This window comes from Ischnura elegans, chromosome 8 (assembly GCF_921293095.1).
Source record: "Ischnura elegans chromosome 8, ioIscEleg1.1, whole genome shotgun sequence".
NCBI lineage: Eukaryota > Metazoa > Arthropoda > Insecta > Odonata > Coenagrionidae > Ischnura > Ischnura elegans.
Window position 1 is genome coordinate 37,660,240 of NC_060253.1, and position 19,549 is coordinate 37,679,788.

At 39.7% G+C, this 19,549-nt stretch overlaps 3 non-coding genes across 3 annotated transcripts; 2 read left to right on the forward strand and 1 right to left on the reverse strand.

Moving 5' to 3' along the window:
* The first annotated feature begins 7,861 nt into the window (after positions 1 to 7,861).
* Trnag-ucc lies at positions 7,862 to 7,933 on the forward strand. Its single transcript has one exon. It is a non-coding gene; the product is annotated as a tRNA-Gly (tRNA).
* Positions 7,934 to 9,571: 1,638 nt separating this feature from the next.
* On the forward strand, positions 9,572 to 9,643 carry Trnag-ucc. Its single transcript has one exon. It is a non-coding gene; the product is annotated as a tRNA-Gly (tRNA).
* A 9,591-nt stretch (positions 9,644 to 19,234) lies between these two features.
* Positions 19,235 to 19,306, reverse strand: Trnag-ucc. Its single transcript has one exon. It is a non-coding gene; the product is annotated as a tRNA-Gly (tRNA).
* Between the last annotated feature and the right edge of the window lie 243 nt (positions 19,307 to 19,549).

A 19,549-nucleotide genomic window follows, 5' to 3' on the forward strand; every position in this document is an offset into this window, starting at 1 on the left:
AATCTCACCCATTTTGAGATTAATTGTTTTAGACAATTGAAGATGTGAGAAGCCAAGGGGTACAAGTGATTTTTTTCTTAATAGAGTTACGCACAGTTAATTGTTGGAAGACATACGAAAACTTAGATGTCAAGGGATACGAGTGAGTCTCTGTTCTGTGCTGTCATCGAGTGGAAAATGTAATGCACTACGAAATATGTAATTGATCTCGTTTATTTTCTTTACATAATTTCTGTTCCTAAGCATGTTTAGAAAAAAGAAATCACTTGTACCCCTTGGCTTCTTACCCCAATAATAGGGTAGTTTCCTTCATCAAAGAAAACGAAAGGCATTGATTGCGATTCGTTACCCACCATTACTGTATTCATAATATACAAATTATTTCGTTTTAGAAATACCGGTTTAGACGAATGGCAATCGTCCATTTTTATCCTCATTTGAAAAGGGCCAGATTGGCGCCCATGCGATGCCACTCCACATGACGTCGCAGGGACCTAGTTTCTATACGAGAGGATAGTAGTTATACATCGTCTGAGGCTACCAATGCATGCATGAGGCGCAGAGCTCAGGGAAACATGTCTTAAGAATCACTTATTAAAACTGGCTAAGGTCGGAAAGTTTTCTTCATTTGATAAGGTATTAATAATCCTTATTTAAGCCAAGCGCTACCAGCCAGCAGGGTACTCAGCTACCCGCTAGCAGCCTGCGTCGTATCAGCGCTCAACTCGCCTCAAGGTCACCTCACAGGGCCGCAGCGGGAACCAGAAATACATCACACGGAGAGATTTTCCGGCATTCATACTTACGCGTCGCGTTTTCGCGCGCTTGAAATTTTTCACTTTTCATTTAATCGCGAAAAATAGATATCGTCATTTAAAATCTAAAGGCGTGAAATACGTACTCCAGGAGTAATAATCTTTCGATTTAGGCAATAAAAAAATAATAGGAAACCACCCTACTATAATCGCAGATTTTCGTCCAATTTTAATTATTTGATGTCCTTGAAAATCCAAATTATTTAATAAAATTTCTAAAAGGCTGAATACGCTAGAAAAACCGTTTTCGTGGTATTTGCAAAGTCCATTTTAAAAAAGTTTTGTTCGTTGTCATTGCTCAATTTGCTGGAATTTTGACCCCATTTTAAATGCCAAAAATACTTAAGATTGTCTCCCCTGCAACCTCCATGAAGTGTTGCAGATTACTCCTGAAACACCCTGTGTTCACTGTTCAGCCACGCTGGTGGCCAATCAGCAGAGGAGTCATCGATCCAACGGGTTAGGCGATCGATTCGTCAAAGAGTCGATTGGAAATATATAGACTAGAAAAACCTTCAATCATGTTTGTAGTTACGCCTTAGGAATTCATTAAAACCAGCGCTGAAAACGACAACAACAAAAAAGTCACGAAATCACATCTCACTCGCCAGCCAACTAGTGATCACTCTTTCAACGACGATCAATCAACATTCGTTTGACCATAGCGCAGTACCTTAGGAGCTGTCTGTTGTACCACTTACTCAGGTATTGCAGATTCGTCATGACAAATCCAGTATACCGTCAAACTTTCAAGACTATAGCTAAGGTTTTAAACGAGTAACATGTTGCCATGATAGACAAAATACGACCGGTCCACAGGGATAGGATGTGTCCTCTTCAATGTCGAAACAAGGCATGTAGACACAAGCTGATGGCGCGCTTGACCATACATGTCGGTCAATACGGCATTTTACATTGCATCATTTAAATACCTAAGGGCACACATATCCCACTTCGTGACGGAGCCGAAAAATCGTTCGGGTCCAATGAACCGGAATCTAGATTCCGTCGGGCGTTGATTAGACCGGCGCTAAATTTTTGAGCAAATGCGCGGCTGATGACCGCTTGCGTCAGAGATATCCTTGCACGATCCACGTCCTTGGAGATAAGCCCGCTCGGAGATGCTTTTCGGCCTGGGCTGAACTTTGTGCGCCACTGAACGAGTTTCCGTCGCGATTCACGACGGAATTATGCAATTCTTCGTGGACCGAACGGCGAGTTTATCAAGGACAACTGCCGGGTTTGGATTTTAACGAAATCCGGCTGATAGGTAAAGTCCCTTTCAAATTTGTTGGTCCGAGCGCGGACGTCAATTTTGGGCATTAGTGAGTTTATTTTGGAGAAGTACCGTCGCGTCGTACGGGGGAGTAGGTTATAATTATTACTATTATAGCATTCTATAGTGCGGAGATCAACCCAACACTCAAAGATCTGGCGAGAAACACCGGGGTTATGTCAGCCTAAAACCCTTATCGGAGAGCCCTCCCCTAGACTCGAGAGAATACTTCTTATGAACAGAAGTCAATTACGAACGGTAGTATGCCTGCTTACGGGCCACTATCATGTAATGAGACATATGCACCTGCTGGGGGTAACAGGCATAGGTGTAGATGGTGTGAGATGGGAGAGGAAACAACCACCCATCTAATATGCGAGTGCCCCGCAATCATGAGGACTCGATACAGACACCTGGGCTCACCTTTTATAGAGCCCAAGGAGGTAAGAGATCCTCCCATTGGGGACCTCTTGTCCTTCACTATGGTTGATCAGTCATCGGTGGTTAGCGCAATGGACCTACAGGTGTTAGTGCCCTGGGAGCTGATCCCTCACCGCATCATCAATCAATCAGTTATAGTATTCTACCGATTACGGTTGGTTTCCATGGAGTACTTGAGCAGCATTCTGGAAAAATCTCATTTCTTATAGCACTTTCATCTTAAATTCAGAATAAGGCCTCTACTCCCTTTCATTCTATCTAAAAAATCCTATTCTTTTCCTTCCTCTCCCTCGTTTACCTAACATTCTTCCCTCTAACACTGTTTTCAAAATCCCCTCCCCGCTAATTATTACTCGCTCCATCCATACCTTCTGTCTCCTCCGCATCTCATCTAATAGTTGCCTCTCCTCACCCACCATGTCCAGCACTTCGTCGTTCCTCCTCCTCTCTGTCTATTTCACCTTCTCCATTCTTCTGCATACCCACATCTCGAATACCTCCAACCTTCTCTCGTCCTCCTTCCTTTGTGTCCACGTTTCTGTATCGTAAAGAGCTACACTCCAGATCAAAGTCTTCACTAACCTTTTCTTTAAACTCTTACATTACGAGGTTATAATTGCCACTTTATTATTGGAACTTGACTCCATTCAAGGTCTTGACACACAAGCTAACTTTTGTTTTCTTTTTCGAACTGATAGTTTTACTTACGTGTTGGCATGTGCGTGTCTTTAGCATTTCTTAGTCTCACCTTAGCTTGGTATCCTCCTAATTTCTGCTCTGACCGGCGAAAATCGCAGATGCGATATTGATGCGATACACGTGAATAAATGCGAAATTGGCACGATGACTGGACTTTTATGATATTTAAACAGCAAATTTGACTTTTCGATGGCAAAATTCTTAAATTTAGTGCCGAGCCCACCCCTCGCCACGACCCTGGACGTTGGGCTTCACTGCTTCATAGATGGTTATGTGTATTTTCATCGGCAGCTAATAGAGTTGAGAGAAAACCGTGGTAGCTTCTCCGACGTTAAGCAAATATTTCTTGCCATCTGCCTAGAAAAGACTGAGTTTGGTAACAATCTGGACAACAGATAGCATCGTGTATGCAGAAAGGTTTTTAAGCCAGTACAATCGAATTGTGACTGACAGACGCGACCAGTTGAAGGAAGAAAGTTTTGAAACTTGTTCAATGTTGATGTTCAACTTGTGTGAATGGTATTTAGGCTGCTAATCTTTAATTATTATCTTTATGTCTTATTCCTTAACTTATTATTGTTATACCCCATAATTATTTAAACTGTTCCGTATTTTTTAAAATAACTGTGTTTCATCACACCTTGTCGTCAACTACTAATGCTACATTATGAAAAAAAAGAAAAAAACGGATGCTTCAAAATTCTAAAAACTGTAATTGAAAGTGCTCTATAATTAAAATGAAAGTGCTGTTTTCACGTATCTTTACTAATGATCTTTCATTAACTACCAATGGAAACTATTTTCTTAAAAATAACTCATATCTTGGTAGCTGCACAATGATGAAAAAGTTATGAGCCAAAACACCACAAGGACGAGAATATACTATTTTTCGGAAGGCATTTTGCAACTCCACGCTAAATTAAATTGATATATATGTTGCTTTTCTTCGTGGAATACCATATTTTCATTGGGAAGTCCTTTTATTGCAATTTTAAATAATTGCTGCAGACCAATACAGCCATTCGTTCTAAAATGTGGCAGCCAAAAAATAATTATCGATAGGGGGCTTATTGAACCCAATTTTGAATTGTTTTAATCGTTTCTATTAATTAGAGTGAAATGACATTCTATTTCATTTCCTTCCTTTTTACGAATCGCACAGCCTGGCACAAGCGACCATGGGTACTCGAAGAAGCTTCTTTTGAGATAGTCATTTTCTTCCGTAAAAAATTTTCCCGAAGCACAAGATGCCCTCTTTTTTACCGCCTATTTCCAAGGCTGTGTTTTTTGCTCGAGGCGGCGTAAAACAACGAGTAACTGATGGAGTTCGATGCTGGATCACGTTTTAATCGAAGTAGAGCTTCCGGTGGCGGTAAAATGAGACGCGATTTTTTTTAAAAGCAGCCGATGCATGATTAGGGGAAGGAATTAAGTGCTTCTCTTGAGATCGATAAGCTATAACAGAGTCGACAGAGGTCACTTTACACTTTTATGAAGACACCGACAAGCTATTGAGTCAGTAGAGTATTTATATAGCATTTGGCAGATAGCTAGTATCCAATGAAAGATTTAGGAAACACCCCCATTACTCGGACATCGTCAATAGTTTAGCCGAAAAATGAGGTTGAATATTTGCAATGTTTACCCATTTCTGCCAAGAAAACTTTCTACTTGAGATTGGGAAGATATTTGAGTAGTAATTTGCGGTCGTCATTAGTTATCCAGTGAAATATATTGGAGATACATCAACAGGGATGCCGACTTAAAAAAAATATTGGCGGGCCCCAAATATTGGGGGGATCTTGCCCCGGGAAATTTTATAAGTAGTGAGTTTAAAGTTTTTTAAGCATTTTAGATGAGTCGTATGGTCAATATTAGAACCCTGATAACTCGAATATCGATATCTGGACACTCAGGGGATATATCGACAAGCCTGACGCATTTTTTCCTCACACCCATAACGAATTTTTGAGGAGGCTCGGGCCATGGAGTCGGCGCCACTGTACAGCAACTTGATTCTTCAGAACGACCGGTAGCCAAATAGCTAAACTGGGCAGGGATGGTAATTCAAAATAAACGAAATTCAAAACCTGTAAAATTTCAATAGTTTCGTTTCCGGAAGGAAAATGTGGAAACGAAACGAAAAATAAACTTAAACTTGGGGAGCTAAACTCAGGGTCGAAACGAAATTGGAGTTAAAACTGCTTCGGGTCGAAACTTAACTAAAACTGTGGGACGAAACGAAACGCAGATATTGTTTCGCAACGGAGGGACCGCGAGCTTCACCTTCTAACGGTCTAGTTTCGACCCACACACTGAGTACGAAGTATGTCAAATGTAATGGGTTGAAACTATTCCCTGTTATCCCCCTCCACTCAACTTCTGGGATCGAAACTTAACTACGAGCAGCGGAGTTTCGATTAATTTAGTTTCGTTCATAGGAGTAAAGTTTCGTCTCGGGTCGAAACTAAACTCCTTGTGGTGTTTAATTGCGTAAGGGAACGAAACTAAACCTAGGCCTCGTATTTTCGACATTTTCTTTCGTTTCACTTGCCATCCCTGACACTGGGTAGCAACGAGGTCAGAATCCAATGTTGTTCAATTTCCACACGTGACCTTGATAGAAAAGATGAATCTTCAGGGCAAGCATATTTTGGGGTGAAGGAAAGTCAAAATAATCTATCAACCGGATTTAAAACTAAAGCAATGAGTAAATTAAGTTATTGCAAGCTTTAGTGACATATTTGCATCAATCCTACAGCAAAAAGGCTGTGCGGGTCTTTTTTCTAGAGCTACATATGATCAAAATGGTATGATGTAGCTACATGGCAAAGTTGGGCGAAAATGGGTTAATAAGACTTAAATTACTAACACCAAAATCATTTTTGCAATGGCCATTCCCGCAGGAATGGAGGAGACATTGCTACAATCCAAATAAAGCATAAAAAATGACTTAAATGATAAAACGTACAAAAGCAAGTTGACTAGAGCAGTCATTAATTATTTGGCTCGAGAACGTTGTTCTTTCAAGGAAAAAATTCATCTTTTACCCTAGCTGTTGTTTGTTAGTCAGTTATCGGTATTGAGCTGTATTCCTACTGTTTTGTCCGCTCTACGTAACTTCTGTTTTGACATACTAGTAACGTATGTACCTGCAAGGACGTACCCGGGATCAAAACTAGGGGGGCAAGAACAGGTTGTTCAAGTTGTAACATTTTAGCACTGAAAAGGTTCATTAAAGCAAAAATTTAAGAAAATTATGACAGAAATTTATTAGTTTTTATTATTATTTGCTTGGATAATTCATGATTTGTATTTTAGTTCCCTATCTTATGCATATATAATTTTTCTTAAAAAAAAATTGGTTCAAACTTTCGTTTTGAACTAAATTTATTTTCGCTACAAGGGGAGGGGGTCAGTTCCCCCCTTCTGCTCCCCACTGGGTACGCTCATGTGTACCTGCTAGATGATAAATTTTTAATATTTCCCCAACCCTGCTTACAGTACAATCCTCACGTACAGTAACATACTTGCCCTGTGTTCTATAACTATGTTATTTATAGTTGGGGAGGGATTATCCGAACGTTTTGCTTTTCATTGCGACTCGGCTACTAGGAGTTTGTCTGCCAGGTGATCCAATGTTATTTAATATTTCCTCAACCTAGCTTTCTGCAGAATCGTACTTAGAAAAGGGTACATATTTTTCGTAAATAAACCCTCGGCCAGGAGGGTGTAACCCTGCAAAGTTTCAGAAGTTTGATCCACTTGTACAGGGGCGGTCTAGTAAGGTCGGCTAGGCGGCGATCGCCGAGGGCCCCGAGCCCCCCTCCCCCCACCCCCCGCCAACACTCGCATCCATCGTGAAGCTTATATGAAATGTGTGATAAAGAAAGACAGATTACTTGAACCAAAGTCATTTTGTAATTATAAAATTCTAAGTTTTCATTAATTTGCTTTGTTTGCAGGATACTCAATGTAAAAAGGCCATAATAAAATAAATCAATTAAATGAGTCAGAAAAAAATAGAACCTGATTCTTTATGAAAGGGTTATTTGAAAGGCTTATTTAAGAGGTATTTTTTAGATTACTATTATAGAATTTTGTAGTTTGTGAAATTCTCACTTTTTTACAGTAATTTTTTTTCTGACTAAATTGCAATTTTAATTAACTTTCATCTAGTTCCTGAAAGCCAGAATAGCGTCAACATCCATCTTCGGCCGTGACATTTACTAAAATTTTCCGGGGGAGGGCCCCATCATGAGCCCCAGCCGAGGGCCCCCGTTCACCCCAGACCGCCCCTGCACCTGTATACTGTGCATTAGAGTGTCATCACCTTTACATCCGATGACTTGCTATGAAGTGACGCGATGTATGTACTTCGTGGGTAGGGGTCGTCTTGGGTGTATTCATAACCGCGTTATGATGAATATTAAATGGGTAAAAACTAATAATCAAACTAGTTAAATATTGGGGGAAGTAAAATTATTTGGCTGGTAAAGGTTTCTTTCCCCTTCAGTTTATTTTATTGGATGGATAGATAGTGTGAGTAATGCGGTATTAATAGAGAGAGAGAAATATTTTTATAACCTTTGAAAGAATACCCAACAATTTAATCGGACTCCTAACCACAGCGTCGGTGGTGTAATGGTCAGCATAGTTGCCTTCCAAGCAGTTGATCCGGGTTCGATTCCCGGCCGACGCACATTTTTTTTCAACATTGGTGGCGGTGGGGTAATTTCATGGCCTGCTAATTTTAGCTACAAACTTTTGAGGTCGCGGTTTCAAGTCCCGCCTGGATAAGGTAACTCCATCCCGAGCGTGAATGTTCGTGCTTGCACGTTCATTAATTGTTGGGCGATATCGTATAGGACATTGCGAGATGTTTTCGAAATATAAGGAAATGGAAAATTAAATGATACACTCTGGTCTGATGGCAAGTATCATTGGAGGGTAAGCATAAGTGCTTTCCGTAAAATCCTCAGATACATATTTTAATATAAATAGAAGGTACATATTTGTCGTTTGATAAGTCTCGGACTCGAAGACTCGGCCTGGATGATGTAACTTCGCAAAGTTCCAAAGATTCCATTCACCTGTATACTGTGCCGTAAAGTCTAATCTCCTTTTCAACAGATGATTCACTTTATAGTAGTATGGACGTCCTCAACGCGCGTCGTCGTGAACAAATTCATTGTCGCGTTAGATCAATATTAAATGGGTAAGCTCTGCGGCGTTAAATAAAGCAGAATAAAGGGAAAGAGAATATTATTACGAGTGATGAAGTTTTTAATAATACAGTTTCCGGCGTAATTCGATGGAAATATTTGATAATTAACATAACGAAAAGTACTTATGTATTTCCAAACATTTATTCCGACCGACCCAGGCTTCGGCACGTAAAAACCACCTTGAAAATGAAGAAAGATTTGATGCTTTCCCGGCGAATGATGTGAGTAAACTTCTCTCGGGTTTCCCCGAGAGAAGTTTACTCACATCAAACCCGAGAGAAGTTTACTCACCTTGAAAATGACATTATGCTCCGAGGCCTGGATGGGTTGAAATAAATTAGCCCCTTGCGCTGTATTGACGAGTCTAGCTCGTCATGAACTTTCGACGCTAAACCGCGCATTGACGAGTGTATCTCGTCATCGGATTTTCATAATTTTAACACTATTTAGAGGAACAATATAATTATTTTGAAAGCTTAAAAATGATAAAAGATACATAATATAGATAAATAATTCATATTTAAAGAAAAATGATGCATTGGAAGGATTAAAATGATTTTATACGAGTAGCGATAGTTGTGTTCTCCATGTTTAACAATCACATTTTATTTCACGGTTCTGCGTTTATTACAAATTTCAAAATACCATTTCACGACCTACCATTTAAAAGTGAACCACAGAAAAAATATATAGAGAATAGGAGCACGATATTCGGAAAATTAATCGAATGGAAAGGGGTTAATATAAAATGGTGAAGTTTTCTATCTGATTTATTTTACTAAGCGTGATTAATGTGGTACATTTTTATGTATGATCTTAGGTTTTCCCGGCGTATCAGTTGCAGAAAAGTTTCTCGGGTTTTCCACCGGTTGATGTCGTCCATGTCTCCCGACGTTTCGATCCGCGACTTGCTGATCATCCTCAGGGGATCTTCCGAATGGATCCCTTGAGGATGATCAGCAAGTCGCGGATCGAAACGTCGGGAGACATGGATGACATCAACCGGTGGAAAACCCGAGAAACTTTTCTGCAACTGGTACATATTTATTAGGAGGCAAGTCTTTTGAAAACCCTGAGTAGAAGACACAACAATTTAATCACATTATATAACAGCGTCGGTGGTGTAATGGTCAGCATAGTTGCCTTCCAAGCAGTTGATCCGGGTTCGATTCCCGGCCGATGCACTTTTTTTCCGGCCTCTGTGGCGGTGACGTAAATAATATCGCCAGCTAATTTTAAGGTCGCGGGTTCGAGTCCCGCCTGGGTAAGTTACCTCTACCTAAAACATAGATGTTCGTTCTTGCCCAGTTATTAATTGTTTGAATCCTCATACCCAATAATTTAGCCGATAAACGAAGTTGAATATTTTTAATGCCAAAAAGACTAAAATTACCAAAATCGAAATCATTTCATGTGATAGATATTCTCGCGTGGCTGCAAAAGTCATTTCTACAGTCCAAAAGAAATGATAAAAATCATGAATTTCATGTAATAACGCATGAAAGCAAGTGGAAAGAACGGTCGTCTAATCGAGAATGTGGTTCTTTCAAAAAAACACATTCTTCTCCCACTGCATTTTTAAATAAATAAATATAAAGGACATTGCGAGCTATTTTCGGGGTATTTGGAGATAGAAAATGAATTGGGACACGTTGGTCTAATGAAAACTATCGCAGAAGAGCAAGTACAGAGGAAAAACTGCTGAGGAAGGCCACTGATGGGATAAAATGTACAATTGATAAAAGATGAAAAAAATAAGAGTTTTGTGAGTATTAAAGGATAAGCCGACTGGAGAACAGGATAGTTTCCTTCATCAAAGAAAACGAAAGGGATTCATTGCGATTCGTTACCCACCATTAGTGTATTCATAATATACAAATTATTTGGTTTTATAATTCCCAATTTAGACGAATGTCAATGGTCAATTTTAACCTCATTTGAAAAAGGTCAGATTGGCGCCCAGGCGATGCCACTACACGCGGCGTCACAGGGACCTAATTCTATACGAGTAGATAGGAGTTATACATCGTCTTAGATTACCAATGAAATTACAGAGCTCAGGTAAACATCTCTGAATAATCACCTATTAAAATTGCCTAAGGTTGGAAAGTTTCCTTCGTTTTATAAGGTATTAATAATCCTTATTTAAGCCAAGCGCTACCTGCTAGAAGGGTACTCTGCTACCTGCTAGTATCCTTCATCGCAGCGGCACTATTATATTCGCACCAAGGTTGCCTCACACAGCGGCAGCCGGATCCAGAATGACGTCACACGGGCTTTTCCCAGCATTCATACTAAGCCGTCGCATTTTCGCGCGCTTGAAAATTTTCAATTTTCATTTAATCGCGAAAAATAGATGTCGTCATTTAAAAATATAAAAGCGTGAAATGCGTACTCCAGGAATAATAATCTTTCGATTTAGGCAATTAAAAAAACAGGAAACAACCCTATTAAGCGGAGACCTGAGTCAAACAAATCTTTGCATTGATGAGTGTTGATGGCGATGCTTGAAACTGACCCGCTCCAGGAAGATTCTGAATACGAGAACTTATTTTACATATTCAAATTAGTTATTTGTATGAACTGAAGTCGACACGTGACCCCCATTTCTCAAGAGAAATACATTGATAGTGTTTTCGTCCCATTGATACGTAACAGACAATTTCTCAGAGATGTGTCAGTTTGGTTCACAGCCACAGTTTGTTGGTATGGTCAGGTGCTTTTTCACCGTATTTCATCGAAGAAGTCAATAGCAACATGTGTTTTTACCTGGGTTAATGTTAATGACACACAGTTTATGACGCCTAACCCGAAAAAAGTGACAAAACATCGCAACTTTGACCCTATTAACTGGGGGGAAATTACGAATAGACTTCCATGAAGACTAGTATGGATTTGATCATACCTTGTTTTGGCTAAAGTTGGAACTCATTAAAACAAGAGATTAGCGTCACAGACTCTACAGTCGCTTTATCCTATCTTATACTCCCTATTTCGACTAGCAGTTCGCCAAGCCAAGGTCCTCTCTATGGTGAGCGAGTTAAACTTCAGTACATCAACAAAATACCCTAGGAGCCACCTCAAAGGTGTTTAGTAGGGGGTGACCAATCACCAACATGCAACAGGATCCCCATAAGCTCACAACTACAGCACAGCGTATCAATTGTATGTTACTTTGAGCTATTTAAAGTAAAACATTTTGAACCTTTCCGAAGTTAGATTTTCTGGCTACGGTTTTACGTCACACCATAGTTATCCTCTTTTAATGTTAAAGATTTCGCGAAGTTCCTCAATTTTTATACAGCCGTAGAAGGATTGATGAGTGAGAATGTGTATTTCAAAAGAGTGTGAACTATACGCCTCAAGTATTAACTTAAAAAATGGGTTTCTGCATTTTCTAATCAAATACTGAATCCTGTGACATATTATTAATATATTAACGCATAAAATCAACGAACCTTACTGTAGCTATACTCGCTGGAGGATTGATGAGTGAGGATATGTATTTCAAAAGTGTGAACCATCTGCCCCAAGTTACTTAAAAATATTTCTTATTAAAATTTTGCTTGAAAATATTTTTTTACATTATATAATCCCATACCTAGTCCTCCTACGTGTTATTAATCAACTAGCACATCAAATCCACGGATCTTACTTAAGCGCTGCTAACCATCCTTTGTACTAAAGAATTCCTACTTTTCGCGACAGGATAGTCAGCGACAGCATCCTACATAGAGATTACTCTACCCTTGGGAAAGCAGGTTAGGTATTAAATATTTGCCTTGCGTTCTATGAATGAATATTCTTTATGGCAACAGAGGGATTCTCCGAACGTAATACCCTCCATTGAGATTCTTCTCGTTCCTTGCAGATATTACGGAGATGTCTTTTGCACGAGCGATCCCGAAGCGGCGAAAGAAAAACAGCGGCCTCGACGCGGCAGGGAGGGACTTTCGGAAGAGTCGGCAAAAACGTCCCTTTGGATACGCACACGTGGATACATCTCCCTTCCCCCAAGCTGAAATGCCAACCGTGGTGAATGGCGTGGGGCATACGGGTACGTATTCTTCTTCTCCTTGCGCTACAGAAAAAAAGAAACTTTGCTTCTAAACGCATGTATACATATACTCTCACAGAGAGACGTTCATGCCTCGAGCGAAAGGGATGGGGAGAAAGAAAACGAAGGTTGCCGAGAGGGATGGTGCGCGGAATAACCCCGGGAATGCCGTGCGGAGGACGCTATTCTGTTGTCAGTTTGACTAGTTCCCTTCGTTGCCACCAGGATTCTCAAGTCCGCCGCTAGAATAGGGTAGTTTCCTTCATCAAAGGAAAGGAAAGGCATTGATTGCGATTCGTTACCCACCATTAGAGTATTCATAATATACAAATTATTTGGTTTTAGAAATACCGGTTTAGACGAATGGCAATAGTCCATTTTTATCCTCATTTGAAAAGGGCCAGATTGGCGCCAATGCGATGCCACTCCACGTGACGTTACAAGGACCTAGTTTCTATACGAGTAGATAGGAGTTATACATCGTCTGAGGTTACCAATGAATGCATGAGGCACAGAGCTCAGGGAAACATCTCATAATAATCACACATTAAAAATACTTAAGTTCGGAAAGTTTCCTTCGTTTGATGGGGGAATAATAATCAGTATTTAAGCCAAGCGCTACCAGCTAGCACGGTACTCTGCTACCTGCTAGCATCCTGCGTCGTATCAGCGCTCAGAGCCTCGCCCCAAGGTCACCTCACTTGCGGCAGCGGGAACCAGAACGACATCACACGGAGTTTTCCCGGCATTCATACTTACCCGTCGCGTTTTCGCGCGCTTGAAATTCGCGAAAAATAGATACCTATCTTAATTTAAAAATCTAAAAGCATGAAATACGTACTCCAGGAGTAATAATCTTTCGATTTACACAATAAAAAATAATAGGAAACCACCCTATTAGGTTCTACTGATGCAGGTGTTATATAATGGAATTATTATATCGTGGGGAAGTGCAAATTCATTTCATTTCAATATGCCGCTAGAATTATTTGTTGCTCCTCGCGTATGAAAATAAGATTTCAAAATTTCCACTCTTGGTGCTAGCAGTCATCAACATCCACTTTCCACGTGATAACACACGGCAATAATACGTAACTTAGCCAAGAAACCATATAAAGTACGTATTAAACGCACGCGAGACGATTCTCAACTAAAAAAGACAACTTCCACTACTGTCAATGGCGTAAGTCACCCTGAACGAGATGCAGCTGCCTAGTGGCGCCGCCAAATAAAATGCGTGCGATACGGCAACAGATATCAATATCACGCTTATCCTCCATGTTCTTGGGCCTCCTTTCCCCTTGGTTACTACCTTCCGTAGACAACAGATGACGTTGTCAAAGCTACCTTTAGGTTCAAGGAAGGCTATTTGGGTTTTCCTTCGTGGCGTCAAAGTTGTGACTTTTCCGAACTCGATGCGGTTATCGAAATGCCAGTAAATTTTTTTCACATTTTTGAAACAATTAATTTCAAAATAGTTGAGATCGCGCAGTCGTATCGATGAAACATGCCCAAAGCTCTCGTTTAATTAAGCTGAAAGATTGTTTCCGACTATTTTAATCGCACATTTTCGTCCAACCAATATTATATAATCTCCTTAAAAATCCAGAGAATAAAATAGAATGTCGAAAATGTCTGATACTCAAGAAAGACCGTTTTCATGGTAACTGCAAAGTGCATAAAAAAATGTTTGTGTTGCCATGGCTCAGTAACTAAGGAGTTGCTACCCCAAGTTTATGTACAAAAAAATTCTCTCCTTAAGTATTGCAGATTCCTCCTGAAAATCCCTACAGATTTATCTCTCGGTCTTAACTTTTATTACTGTTAACTTCGAGAAATAATCTTTGAGCTTAATTAAGCGAGTGCTTAGAGCGAGTGTCAAAAATAAGACTGCGCAATCTCAGCCATTTTGAGATTAATTTTTTCATGTTATTACTATCGCAGTTTCGTCCTACCTTGATTATTTAATAACCTAAAAATCTAAAGTATTAAATGAAATGTCAACAAGGCTAGATACCCAAGAAAAACCGTTGTCATAGTAACTGCTAAGTGCATCCACAAAAATGTTTACGTAACCATTGATCAGTGCAAGGGCGCAACCAGGATCAAAACTAGGGGGGGATATCTTTTAAGTTGTAGCGTTTTAGCATGGAAAAGGTGAATGAAACCAGCATTTTAAGAAAATTATAGCAGCGTTTTAATACTTTTTGAAAGTGTTTGCTTGAAAAAAAATATTTAGTTATATGTTTTATACTAATACCATTTTTCGTGATTTAAAAGAAAATTTGTTGAAATTTCGTTCCGACCCAGTCCTGATTTTCCTCAAAGACTTTTGCGATTTTTGCTCCTAGAGGGGGGCAGCTGTTATCTTCCGCCCCCCGCTGGGTACGTCCATGGCTCAGTGGCTTAGGAGTAGTGACCTTATGTTAATAGACCAAAAATGCTTGAAATTGTCTCCTCTATCACCTTGTAGATTAATTTCTCGTTCTTAACTTTTCTATGAGATAATTGTTTTACATTTTCTTTAGCACTCTTTTTTTATTTTTTTCTCGTTTTCCTCTTTTACCGCCTATCAATGCGTCTAATCCTAGGCAATCCTTTCTCTTTCTCCTCGCTCGTATGTCCTTTGACAATATTCTTCATAAGGCCATCCTGCTTGTTACATCGCAGCCATATTCTACCATCTTCTTCAGATGGTTTTCAGACGAATTTTTTTCTCTCGATTGTTAATACGTACTCATTATTCGATTAATCCTTTCGATCCTCATTCATAATCTACGGCGGCACATCAAAGTCTTACTTCCTTGATTTCACAACATCTGCAATAGCTCATGCCTCACTGTCATAGAAGAAAATATCCAAGATCGTTTGATGAACTGTCTCCTTGCTTTTATACTTGCATTCCTAGCTGTAAATAGATTATTCTTTTTGCAAAACATCCTATCCGCTTGGGTTATTCTAGTTTTTTTTTATACGTATCCCTCTCTTACATCAAGCGTAAAACGTATCAGTTATCTCGAAGAATATATATCACTGACGTGCTTTCGTTATTAACCAGTCAGCAGGTGCTATGGAATCCTGTTACTCATCAGCATATTTCCTTTTCATCCAGTGTGAGGAGGCTAGTTCCTGCATGTGATTTTTTTTCTCGCATTAAAGCACCGGACTTCCTGTCAATTAGCATGCACTTTTAATTAGCTAAGCCAGTGTCTGCAAGTGTAAGCTAAATTACTCCCGCTGACTTGTGGTCATCATGCGGCAGCTGAAACTCAACTCAGTTCTCGCCTGCGATGAAAATAAAAAAAGGAGTTTACAGTGATACATCGGAAGGAGGATTTGATCGCTAGGTGAAAATTGAGTTTTAATTACTCCGTGGCGATGAGAAAGTGGGACTAACGTCTTAATGACTGCATATATATACTTGAATTTTCGGAAGGGTTGACCTCAATAATTATGATGTCTGTATTCACACATCCGCTGCAGGTGTCGCTGCGGTGCAAACTAATCAGGGGTAATTTATCGCCTTATTATTTCTGTCTGTCAAAAGAATGGGGCGAGTAGTTACGGAAAAAAGTATTGGAGGAACAGAGATGTTTTATTTTCCTTCTCTACCATAGGTGTCCGGCCTTTATATCGGACAATTTAAGTATCAAATCGAAGCAATAAGCTTGTACGTGGTGGAAGGGCTCCGTATTAGCAATGATAACACTTCGTGGCTTGCAATTTATTGAAAAAATCAAGATAAGTTTCGGCTATATAGTCATTATCATGTTGTCATCAAGTCATATCATATTGTCATCATTAGGTCAATGTATTATTGCCATTAAATATCAAGGGAATAAATAGCATTTGTTATTTATGTACTTGATACAATGGGGTAGCCAGGAATTTCGTCCGGGGGGGGGGGGGAAATCAAGGAGAAATTTAAAAAAAAACAGAGTACTAAGGAGAGGTTTTTAGCTAATTTTAACACTTTCCATATTCAAAGAAACTTCACTTGTCAAAGAAATATTTTGTAAGTTCTTGATTTTTCGATATTATATTTTATTTTATGATGCAAAGTAATTGTTCTTTAATATTTCGGGGGGGTCCGGACCCCCCTGGCTACGCTACTGGCTTGAATGCCGAAACCTGTGGTAATATTAAAAATAAACTGTGGAGGTCACGCATTGTTATCATTGCTAAATTTAAACATCAACAATGTGCGATCACAAACAGCCATGTCCAAGATAAGGGTAACTTTTTCAGGCAGGGCTCGAACCCGCAACCTTTGGTTTGGCAGGATACTTCACTCAATTAAAGATGCTGGTCACTACGTCTATTCCGCACGCGATATCTTGTTCACCTAATTAATTCCACCGATTCAGGTGTGATACGATGGAATTTCGGCACATTGAAACAAAAGGCAGTCGCACTTTTCCACCATTATTTTAATGCGTACGACGTCTTTCGATTCGCAGAGCCATCAACCGGTACAAGACAACACAGTACATGAGAAAATCACAATTAAAAATATGTGGAAGAGGAGAGGGAGAATTTGAAAGTTTTGAGGAATGGAGTAGGAAACAGACATACCTACGGGTATTTGTGAGTGAAATTCCGTAAAGCGGAATTGAACATCGTCTTCAACCAGAAGTGCCTCAAATTGAACCTTACTCCGAACTAAGAGAACTTGCATCTGATTCCTACTTGTGGAAAATTACAACTGCCTTTTATTTCAATGTATGGTACATCTCCGGTTTCAATACTCCCGCGTCATTTTCTAGAGTGAAACAACCTTTTCTCGCACGGCTAGTCATTGTCATAGTCATTACAGCATAACTCGATTATAACGTCATTTAAGAGACAACACAATCATTGACGCTATATCAAAGTGATACCATCATCATTAGTCAACAATGCTAAGATTGGTTTGACGCAGCTCTCCATTTCTCTCTCCTATCCGCTAATCTCTCCATAGCTACATATTTATTCTCTTTTACATCCTTTATAACCTGTCCGATATAACTCATTCGGGGCCGTCCCTTGCCCTTTTTCCCTTCCACTTGTCCTTCAACGATTGTCTTCATCAGACCATCGTGCCTCAAAATGTGGCCAACTAAGTTGTCCCTTCTTCTGCTTAATGTTTTTAGGAGGCTTCTCTTTTCTCCTACTCTCCTTAGCACTACCTGGTTACTCACACGGTCAATCCATTTTATCTTCATCATTCTTCGGTAGCACCACATTTCGAGTGCTTCCACTCTTGACTTCTCTGCTGCTGTCAACATCCACAAAGTGATACCATGAAATGTTTATTTAACTAATTGATCAATAACGCAGGAGAAATAAAAAGTTAAGATTTTTCATGAAATGCATACTTTAATGAGTTTATTTGTGTAAAGAAAATTAAATTTATGAGTTACAGCATTGTACTATTTATGTTTAATGCAAAAAAGTCATCAAAATGAGTTGTTTTTATGCAACAAACACAGTATTATGTTTAAGTAAAGGCAGTGGTGGACCCAAGATAGGAACAGGGGGGGGGGGCTTGATGGAAGGTGGGTAAGGGGATAACCCCCCAGCTGTAGTAGTGGGGGTCCGAACAAAATTTCCGTTATATCCAGTGTAAATTGGACAACCAAGGGGGGGGGGGTTTGCACAGCCTTATGTATAGCCCCCCTATAGATGCGCCACTGAGTAAAGGCAAAATACAGTATATTAATAAAAATTCAAAACTTACAAGCACGTTTAAATGAAGTCCTACTGCTGTAGGAAATCTGTGATTCTATTTTGGACTGTCCTTTGTTGCTTGGAGCCGGATTTCGTTGACGTTATTTACGAGATTTTTGGAATGCATTGACGATGAATACGAGGTTTATCAATGCTTACACTATAATTTTTGTGGGACTTAGGAACGAATGGCGTTATATCCGTGATACGGCCGTGATAATCAAGTTGCACTGTATACCTATATTTAATTGGTGGGGGAAGGCGTGAAATAAGTGCAGGAGGGTTGTAGCGGTGAGGTATGACAATGGCGTGAAGGTTAGAAATGAGTCTACGGTCCAGGGGTGTACTTGACCGAATATTTTCTAGGAGGGGGAAATTGGTATGTATCTGGTGTGGTATGTATTTGGAGGAGGCGAACAACAGCTGAGGCCATTTGCGACATGAGGGAAGGGTATGGAAGCAAGGGTGAGGAGAAACCACACCAACCCAATCTCTAAGATTCTCCGTGTAACACTTTAAAAGTACCTTAAGAAGGGGACTATAATAATTAGCCTGGTGTAGCATTGTATTAAAGAAATGCAAATATGTTGGTTCTTTTCCGTCCGATTGTATTTTTCATAAAGATCGCAGAAAACTTCGAAAGACCATGAACTCATGCACGGATAACCCACAACCCGGATAAACCGCAGCCGGATAATCGGGAGTCTGCTGTTTTAATATTTGAGTGGTCACTGTGAATGATATTAGTATGCTACTGTTTAAACTGAATAATTTCTACAGTTATAGCTAAAATGTAACACTTTCTCCCGTTTGATTGGTCGCCTTTCGTGACGTACGATGTGTTTAAATATTATGTCTTTTGCTGTATAATATTTCTATAGCTTTACTTTGCTGAGCCACGGCATAGGAATATTATTCGAAAAAAATGCGGCTCCCTTTTTTTCTATTTAATCATTCATAATTAGCAGGCGGGGACTTTATACCACCGCCGAGGCAGGGAATAAAAATGTGCGTCGGCCGGGAATCGAACCCGGATCAACTGCTTGGAAGGCAACTATGCTGACCATTATACCACCGACGCTTGGTGAGAAGGAAGCACATCTCTCCGGTTTAATTCGTCGCTTTTCGTGACGTACGGTGTGTTTAAATATTATGCTTTTTGCTGTATAATATTTCTATAGCTTTACTTTGTTGAGCCACGGCACAGGAAAATCAAATTCACTTCATACGTTTCACAATGGATGTTTTTAACACTGTTTATAGTTTCGATACTAATATATAATTATCGAGGTTTCATAGCCGAATGGGAGTCACTATCAGGCCA